The following is a 10,778-nucleotide window of genomic DNA, read 5'->3' as shown; positions in this document are numbered from 1 at the left end:
GTTGTTACGCTTCGCTGAATTCTGGATTTCTAGTTTGTCGGGTTATACCGGTATACGTACCAAACTTACTTCTCACAAGTTCGCTACGTCCAGACAACAATTTCTTTCTCGTTTCCATAGCTCATCAGTCTCAGTCAGATACAAAAAATCAGTTATGAATCCCATTACACACAGACTTGCTGCACTTTCCTCTTTCTTGCTATTTTTATGAGCTACCGAAAGCTCGTCCGTTCAATTTAGCCTTTATTTCATATAACAATATAACGATAGGTAGATAGACGATGAATAATTTCACAAGATGAGCGGAACTTCCGACCGAGAAATCATCACTTGGAGAGCCAATCATGTCGTGACCACGTGATATGGTTTCCGTTATCCTGAGATGAGTAACTCTCTCTTCTCTTTAAATGACAGCCAACCGCAGTGATGATTAGTCACTCGTGGTCAAACGATTGCATTTTTAGGCCCTGATCAGAAGGTCACGGGTTTGAAACTCTGTAGTTTCGTGAGATGAGCACTGCTGACAGTTCCTAACAGGAGGCCGTGCACGGCTGAACACGATCAATGGAATATCGATTATATTTTGAACGAGTGGAACGCGATCCATTTAGGCCAATAAGATTGAAAGGGCAGACGAACCCGTCAACCACTCATGCTGTAAATGCGAAGTTTCTGCAACCCGTTCACAGGAAAATCTACATACCGAGGAACTTTTGTTGCAACGGTGTCCCTTGTAAGCGCTAATGAGATGAAAGTTTCCTACACAGGGGTAATAGAGTACTTACAATACGGAAACCTGGGAATTAGGTGTTTCTACGGGTTACCGCTTTGAGGGAGAGAGCGGAACCACTTTGTTCGGACTGAAGATGCAAGGTGCCGTTACTGTTCCTCAGGCTTTCCAGCCATTTCAAAATCAGCTGATAAGAAGTTTGCTTTCGGAAACACTCACTCCATTCACATGATGACCCCGTGGGAGGTCGTGAGTAGGACTAATCGGGGAATCGCTCTGGATTTGTCTTCTTTATGGTACTGTTCTGTCGGTAAACAATGAAGACGCATCTAAAGAGTAGTGAGAGACCATGAAAAAAAACTAAAGGGTCTGTAATCTTTCCCGACTACCGCACATAACCAAACTGCCTTCGTCCTTTGTTAAAAATTCGTATTTTTTCAGCAAACGTCTTACCTCTTACAGCAGTGTAAGGTTGTTTCATCCGTGTTTGGAATCGTCAGCAATGCGCGCCTCAGAGAGAGAAACAGACGAATATACATACATACATACATACATACATACATACATACATACATACATACATACATACATACATACATACATACATACATACATACATACATACATACATACATACATACATACATACATACATACATACATACATACATACATACATACATACATACATACATACATACATACATACATACATACATACATACATACATACATACATACATACATACATACATACATACATACATACATACATACATACATACATACATACATACATACATACATACATACATACATACATACATACATACATACATACATACATACATACATACATACATACATACATACATACATACATACATACATACATACATACATACATACATACATACATACATACATACATACATACATACATACATACATACATACATACATACATACATACATACATACATACATACATACATACATACATACATACATACATACATACATACATACATACATACATACATACATACATACATACATACATACATACATACATACATACATACATACATACATACATACATACATACATACATACATACATACATACATACATACATACATACATACATACATACATACATACATACATACATACATACATACATACATACATACATACATACATACATACATACATACATACATACATACATACATACATACATAACAGACAGACAGACAGACAGACAGACACAGACAGACAGAGAAAGAAAGAGCGGGAAAGAGAGAGTTTAGAACCCGAAACCTGGCTAGTAGCTTGAACCACTCGGCCACGAGTGACCTGGTTAGCAGTGTGATTAGGTCGCATGTAGCTCTCACAGCGCCAATCATCCTTGAATCCCGCAAACCACATCAGATGGCCACGCACGGACGGGTTCCTTGAGTGACGACTCCTCAGCCATTAGGCTCATCGCTGAGCACAGTTTCGCTTTTGACACAAAAGCTGCGTCATGCCAGTTGGATAAATTACCAGGTCAGCTGAGCTTTAAAGCTGACAGAGAATCAATCATTGAGATCACCTTCAACCGACCGATTTAATCAGTATTGAAATCAGTCAGAATTTCTGGTTTTGTTTATTAGTGTGGACGACCAAGAATTAAAACCAACTTAGTTTGCAAGTGGAAGTATTTGGAGAATTCTGTGCAATTAGGGTTGAAGCAGAATATGAAGGTGATGGAGATTCTGGGACAACGCCTACCTGATGTGTCCGACGGAACCAATCGTGGGCTGTGGAAGAGTCTTCAGCAACTTTGTGAGTAGTATGTTACGTCCCGACTCAAAGCGAAGCGAACACCTCAGTTATCAGTACTGACCTTATAGCCGTTATTCTCGCGTCCACGTTACACGGTAGGAAGAATAGAGATAGAACATTCGTTTTGCTTTCAGTGATGAAAATATGCCGACAGCATTGTTTGATGTGCATTAACTATTGCTGTCCACTCATTCGCTCCCTACCCGTCTGTCACATCCGCAACATCTGGAAGTGATCTTCGCGACACTGCTCCGTTTCCGGGTAACGGTTTGCACACTTGCTTTTATTAGTGGCTACTATCATTCTGATGCTTTTAGGTTTTTGTGTGACACGAGGAAAGTGCGACTGATTTATATCAGACCCTGAAGGAGCTCAAGAAAAGGGCAAATTAGGGCTTTGACATGCAAATGGTGGTATTGCTCGAAACAGTGCAAGGTTCAAGTAGAACATAAGGTTGATGGGAACTCGGGGACTGCGTCTACCAGATGAGACCAAAGTGGAAGGGCAAAACCAGTCGTAGGCTGTCGAAGAGTTTTCAGCAACCTTGTGAGTAGTGTCCTTTGTGATAATGTACTGCGATACCTCGAATATCGTGCCAACTGAAACATGAGGCGGTCTGTGTGCAGCACATTCGGTCGTAGAATATCATAAACGAGCGATTCAGTCGAGTCTCCTGTGGAAACCCAATTGATTTGCAAATGAGTGTATTTCTTGAAAATAGTCCAATTCGGGTTCAATTAGAACATAGGGTTGACGGAAACTCAGGGACTGCGCTTATCTGATGAGCCCCAAGAAGGGCGAAATCGGTCGTGGGCTCCCGAAGAGTTTTCAGCAACATTGTGAGTAGTTTCCTTTGTGAAAATTAAGACTTTTTTTATCCCACCAAGTGACATTCGGATCGGTTGGAGCATACTGTGTCTAAGAATGTTTCCATACTTACAGTGACTCAACTCTCCTCCCGTCCCGATTCTGGTTTAGGGCGCAGTAGCTGAAAGTTTAAATCAGCCAATCAGAACACAGACATACGAGCCAATAAACAAAAGTGCTCCACCAAAAAATGAACAGGGGTTCGAGTTCAGTTCTCACACACACACTGCACGCTTCACTACACTAGGACGCACTGGTGATGTTACTGCATTGGGTGGCGAATCGCTTACCTCACTGATTGCCATCTACGGTGAGCTGACGTGCCGCAAGAAAGCCGCTAGACATCCGCAAACAATCGATAATATCACATGCGATTTACGCTGAATCCCATATGCATGCAGCCGAACTCCCTTTATCCGATGAGCCTCAAGAAGGGCGAAGAACCAGTGGGGTGTCGAAGAGTCTTCGGCGACCTCATAAACAGCATGTTACATATAGAGATGTATTGCAGTATCTCAAGTATTATGCCAATTGAAACACGAGGCGTTCTGGTGCAGCACATTCGGTTAAAGAATAACATCGGCAATTTCAGGTGAATCTCTCGTAAAAACCGGATTCGCATGCAAATGCTTATTCAAGTGGATGAAAACTGTGCCTACCTGATGAGCCGGAATTGGAAGCGCGAAACCGGTTGGGGGCTGTCCATTAGTTTTCAGCAACCTTATGAGTAGTGCGTCACGTCTGTGCAATGCTGCACATTTACTTTTGTAAAAGAGTCAAAATGACTCTTGGATTGATCCTAGGCAGTTTTGTAGCACGAACTAACAGCGCATCAACTTGCCACATCTGAGTTCATGACGCCCTTCCGTCTCCCTTCCTGGCACAACTATTCTGTTGAGCCCCAAGCAAAACGAGGAAGCACTTTCACTGTTACTGTAGTTCATCAGTACGGTACGTCTTTGGGTTTGTCAAGGGCATTTGATTGGTGAGGCAAGCGGGTCATCACCACTATACTAATGCGTGCTAGATGCGCCCGAATTATCGCGTTTGAGTAACCAGCCTTAGAGTTACACGAGCGCCATTACTGTTTGGTCAGCTGACTGTTACTATCGCATCGAATCCGGCTAGAAAATGTCTCGATCGACTAGTTTGCTCGTGGATTGATTTAGCCGAAAACTGGTGTGCTTTCAGTGACTTCATCAGTCAAAGAGTTAGGGTAGGTTGACGACACACGGCGACTTTCTGGGTATATGTTAGCATTTGAAATCTCCCGTCAGTTCTGTCGATTGCCGCATTTTCAGTGGTCACTAAAAGCCGGTCTGATTCGGGACCTGTTCTTCTCTCTCATTCACAAGCCGAGTTGCAATTTTTTCCACTTAGCGAGCTGACCAACTGAGTTGCGCCTGCGAGTCATTGTGCACAGTGAATCATCATGGCTTGGGTTGCCAACAGCATGTATTGGTCCAAACACCGGTGATTCAGCAAAGTCTTTCAACTGGATTGTGTGGAACTTTATTAAAATTGATTGAGAGTTGCAACGAACTGAAAATGCGCCCCCACGATTTGTTTGATACATTCGTATCTCCCATACACCCAGTCTATTGAACAAGCTCAGATTTTAGGATCACGTGTTGAGCGAAGGGATTTATTTTAGGATCACGTGTTGAGCGAAGTGTGCAGTCCGGTGGATAGAGCAACTGCAATAGCCCAGCCGCCATGTTACCTGAAGGAAGCAAGAGGGGCGAGATACCGAGGATTGCCCAAACCCGGACAGGAACAATCGAGAAAACTAGGATGGATTCGAACCATGAACCATCGATTCAGTGGGCTCACGCCTTTACCGCCTTTACCGTGATCAGCTCAGGGTGCTACAGCTGAAAGATTGGTTTTGCACCTAACTGAGTTTTTAAAATGGACCATTTAGCAACGTCGATCGATTTTCGAGATGGTGCGACAGTTATTGTACCACTCATATAGGTAGAAAAGTAGGCCACCGTAAATGACGCGAGTTTGGAACCAATTGAGAAATCATCGTTCCAGAAAGATTTAGTAAAAAAATCGGTGGTTTTTTGGCTGGGCAACATTTTGCTCTTGACACAAGCCTCTTCAAGCCGAGTTGACCGAGGTTTAAGACGGACGGAGAGGCAATCATCAAGACCTCTCTCGAATGGCACATTAGATCAGTGTTGAATGTCAGTTACAAGGTCCTGTCGGTTAGGCCGGTTGCCTAAATCTCACGGCTGATGGATTGAGGGTCCTTGCTGCCCCGCTTCAAGGTGCGGCCATTGGTGATTCATCTAGGGTGCCATTGGCAAATTTTATTAGTTTGTGTTGATTTGTTTGTGGCACGATGGGGGGGGGGTTGAGATTACGTAAAATGTTTTAGTCAGTTTGGTTTATGCATTTCTGCTGGTGATTCCCCTTTACTGACAACTCGACCGATCTTAAACCGTTCTGAACAAGCTTGCCAGTTCTATGCCTCTATTCTCTTCCCACTAGGATGCTTGGCGATTTTCACCGCCTCGTCCATCAGTGACTAGATCTCCAAGAATACTCGGACTGGCACACGAATGACAGGGGATTCCGAGGAGTTCAGCTAAATCACTCGCTTATGTTGGACCATGCCAACTGAATGTGAGTAGTGTGATACGTCCAGACATGTGCGATGTCTCGAATGTTGTATTAACTGGTGCCCCGGGCAGTACATTCACTTGAAGCGAATCACTCATGATGAACGAAAAATCCAACTGGATACATATGGATCTGTTGTCAAACCAAATTGGTGTGCAAACGAGGGAGTTGTCGAAATCTGTCCAGTGTGGTTCAAGCAGAAGACAAGGTTGACAGAAACCCGGGACCTGCGCCTTTCTGATTAGATCAAGGTATAAGGGCAAAACCGGTCAAGGGAAAAGAAGGAGTTTTCAAAAACCTCATGAAATTTGTAACTTTGTAAATATATTTTGCATACCACTTCGAGTACATGTTCCACTATCGCTGATTCTTCCTTGCACAGGAATTATCTTAAAACGACTCCGAGAGGCACTTTTGTGACAAGCCTGAAAGTAACTGAAAGTTAGCTGCCGTGGCGTTTTCAGCAACCTTATGAGTAGTGCATTACAAAAATATAACTGGAAGTTCTTCCAAGTAGAAGCTAAACCGGGCTAGTCTTACAGTTTAGTAATGTCGATCCTCACGTTTTTACGCCACTTTCTACCTAAGTACAATATCGTTGATTCTGGAATGTTTTTCTAAGTTTCAACAATCTTTCAGTGACTAAAGTCAGCAGGTTCATTGGTAGTGGAGCTTTGTTGGAAAACGTGTGTGGTCATAGAAAACACCAAATAAACAGTTACAGACCATTGGGCAGGGAAGTAAAACTCTTATATGCACCATGTTTTTAAAAACTGGACATCGGTCTTCTTCTTGAATGCGCCTTCTAGAACTTTCCTCGATACTCCTTGACTATCACGCAATTGCAGTTCCACAAATTCCTCAATAAATCCCACTTTCCATTAGATCAAGGCGAGGTTATGAGGGAACCACATACTACTCGCATGCCCCATCAGTAGTACCCACCGTTACAGTGGCAACGGTGGCTTAAAGCGTCATTCTTTGATGAAAACAGAAGGATAGTTCGGAAAATTTTTATGAAGGTACAACTTGTTGAATACCGGGGTTCTGCCTTTGGTCGTTCGGAAATCGATCGCATTCAACCGTCATCCCGGCTGAACCAGGGAGTTTCGCAGGAACAGTAGATTTAACGTTTCGTAAGTACAAGAAACTGATCCATGCATGGTGTCGTTTCTCGGGATTCGGTAATGGGGGCAGGGGAACCCAAAAGATTGCCAAGAACCGTTAATTGCATCAGGGCTCACGTGATATCCAATTCTTTCCAAATTGATCGACTTTCCGATCAGCAGCCTGCCAACATCGATCGATTTGGTGGTATTTTGGACCGATCATCATGTGACTGAAATGGCTAACATGAAACTATTATTTGGTTTACATTGGTTTAGTTTCCCTTTTTGCGATTTTGCAAGGTGAATTAGGAGATTCGTGGAGGCCAATGAGACCGGAGTGGTGAGCATTAGGTAGCAAATTTTGACAACACTGTGGTTTCACATGAGTTGTTTTAACAAAAGAAAACGACCGGTAATGTGTCTTTATGCCAAATAGGATTTCCACCTTCGTTGGAAATTGATCAGTCAGGTAAACGCTTTACAGACCGACAAAATTTTGGCTATTCTTACTGACTACTGTTTTTTTTCAGCTGCATTAATTGGTCAGCGTTGTATCTCTTCCCCCTCCCTGCAGGTCAGAAATCAAGAAGGCGGGCTGGAAAAACTGCGTTGATGCAAGTACAGCGTTCTATTTATACCATTCCTTGTGACTCGTCGATCTGCTTGCCACCAACCAGTGTGTCTCCTGCACACCCAAACCGGTTGTCGAAGGGCTGTTTTCGTTGTCACGGTTAGTCATGAATGGCCACCTGTGCGCTTGAGCACGGAGCACACATGTTACTTTGGACATCGGATGGGTGTGAAGTGCATGTGTACTTTTTCCGGAACGAATGGCCAATGACACTGGTCACTCCGAGTTTTTTCTCTGTTAGTCATGGATGGCTTGAGCACGGAGTACACGTGTTACCTTGGCCATCGGGTGGGCGTGAAGTGCATGTGTACTTTTTTCGGAACGAATGGCAAATGACACTGGTCAGTCCGAGTTTTCTCAAGTTCCGCGACTCGAAACGGATTCAATAACTCGAGTTTGAGCCGAAAAAATGAATCCCGGGAAGAATCTTCAAACCATAATTACGTCGGTTAAACAAAAATCGGAGATGATAGAGCGAGGAAACGAGACCGCTGATTTACGCCACATATGAGAGAGAATAGGATTAAAGCGTCATTTTGAAGAATGCGTTACTGTATAATGTCCAGCTCCTGATTACTGTTTGACCACAAAGTGAAGTGTTAGTTGATAATTTGTTTCCTGTGGTTTATGTTCCAAAACCCGCGCACCATGCATTGGCTCGTTAGGTAGACAAAGTCCCCAAGTTTCCGTCAATCTTATGTTCTACTCGAGCCCAAATTGGACAGATTTCGAAGACTACTCTGATCTTAACAGTAGTTTGGTTAGGGTTGGTGGATTCGAATGAATCCAGCTGAGTCCCTGGTTTACAATGGGCTGGTCTTTCCTCTCATTTTTCCCAAGAGAGTGACGAGATTACTTACTCATCTACGTGTACGGTTGATTCTCACCCACTCGAGAGTAGACTGTGCTCCGAGTCATGGTTACCACCTGGGCTGAGGGTAAAAATTCTCGGATTTCAACCAGACGATCTTGTCAGTCTTTACGGGGAAGCCAGTTTTCCACTGAATAATGAAAACCCTTGTCGTCCTCTGCTATTCCGATCCTTGAATACACAGCGAGCTTCAGACAACTTCTTATTTGGCTGCTTAATCTGGCTTCGGATTGGCAAAACTCCACAAATAGTTGAGAGTTTTGGGGTTTCAACCTGATGGTCGCGGGTTCTAGACTCTCCACTGGAGTTTCACGAGATGTTCTCCGTAGCTGAATCTCAACAACGGTGAAATAGGTGTAGATTGCTTTTCAGAATAGACTGGCTTCACTTACGGAAGCAACTTCCGACAAAAAAGACCCAAATCTCCAAAGTACTTGTTCATGAAGAGGGCACCGACGAAAAAACACCATAGTGTAATTTCATAGACGGAGTAACTTTTTAGGGAGTGCATACTCAAACTACGAACTTATTGTCCGAGATCTGCCACTTTTTGTATCAAACTAGAATGAGGTCGGACTCACAAGCAGGACCAAAGGACATTCGTGGGATGGATGTTTTTTCCATAATTTAATAGGATGTCCTAGTTATCAGGCCATTCATGCCAGTTTACCGACGGAGCGTGCTTGTAGCGTGTCGAATTCACATCACTTCAGTGTGCGAGATGGCCAAGTGGTTAGAGCGCGAATTTACTGACCCGAAGGTCCGTGGTTCGAATCCCACCTCTGCCTCTCGACTTCCCCTGTCTAGTCTTCGTCAACCTGACCAGCCAGCCCCCGAGCGACCTTCGGGTGGCATGGCAGTTAGGCATCAAAAGGATGCTACATCTGGACGGACTTTTAAAAGAAGGGACAACCACATAGACAAAGAGCAGATGATATCGCCATATTGTGAAAAAAAGTGGGAACTGGTAAAGCTGTTTCTGTGTCTCTGAGGCGGAACTCTACTACGAAGATAGAGAACCTGGAAGAGATGCTCAAGGGAGGACAACAAATCACCAACAAGAATGTACTCTAAGGCTCCTCCAGTCGCAGAACTTATTTCTCAGCTGGAAGGGCACAGATGGGACTGACCCACATCATCAACAAAAGTTGAACGCTTGACTACCACAGCTAACCCATCACAACATTGAACTGTGGGGTCTTCTCCGGATAAGCCCCACCAATAACCCCCGCAGATGCTCAAGGGAGGACAACAAATCACCAACAAGAATGTACTCTAAGGCTCCTCCAGTCGCAGAACTTATTTCTCAGCTGGAAGGGCACAGATGGGACTGACCCACATCATCAACAAAAGTTGAACGCTTGACTACCACAGCTAACCCATCACAACATTGAACTGTGGGGTCTTCTCCGGATAAGCCCCACCAAAAGTTAACCCCCGCCACCCAAAAAAGGTTAGAAGAGGACATGAAATTTGTACTTTTAGTTTTTATTGAAGAGGGTCATATTGGGACATGTCATTAATAATTTACATGAAAAGGTACGTTTTTCGGTACCTTTGCCTCCAGACGAACTGACACACGTAGCTATCCACTAGAGATCGATGTGTACCGCATTGACGTTTATTCTGCATCTTGTAGACGTGCCAAAGAAATTCGACGGTTTGTGTGTGAGCTCCAGTCGTTGGGTCTACATGGTTTTCGGTATGATTAACCGTTCCATGAGTATAATTTGTCAATCATCGTTTCAATTCCTTGGTATGATGCCCACAGATCGGAAATGATGATTGAGGCGGGAGCAATGCAGGCCTGGATTGTGTCCATCAAAGTGACTGCAGTTCGATCTGGCACTGCATACATGAACACCTTTTTAGTTTCCCTGCAGATTCCCTTTCGAAGACCGATTTTTGGCGGACACTGTCGGGCATTACACCTCCACCTGTCAGAAACAGTTGAAGTGTCATTTGGTGGGCCGACCATTGTTGCATAAACGTTGCTGTTGGATCACTCCGTGGCGTTGCAAAAAACGTATTGCCGTCTCCTTGTCATGAACAAGACTTGAAAGCGTCATAAAGTTCATTTGAGGTTTTACGTCGGAAGGGAGAAA

Source organism: Opisthorchis viverrini (genome assembly GCF_000715545.1).
Source record: "Opisthorchis viverrini unplaced genomic scaffold opera_v5_228, whole genome shotgun sequence".
NCBI lineage: Eukaryota > Metazoa > Platyhelminthes > Trematoda > Opisthorchiida > Opisthorchiidae > Opisthorchis > Opisthorchis viverrini.
This window is presented reverse-complemented; position numbering follows the sequence as displayed.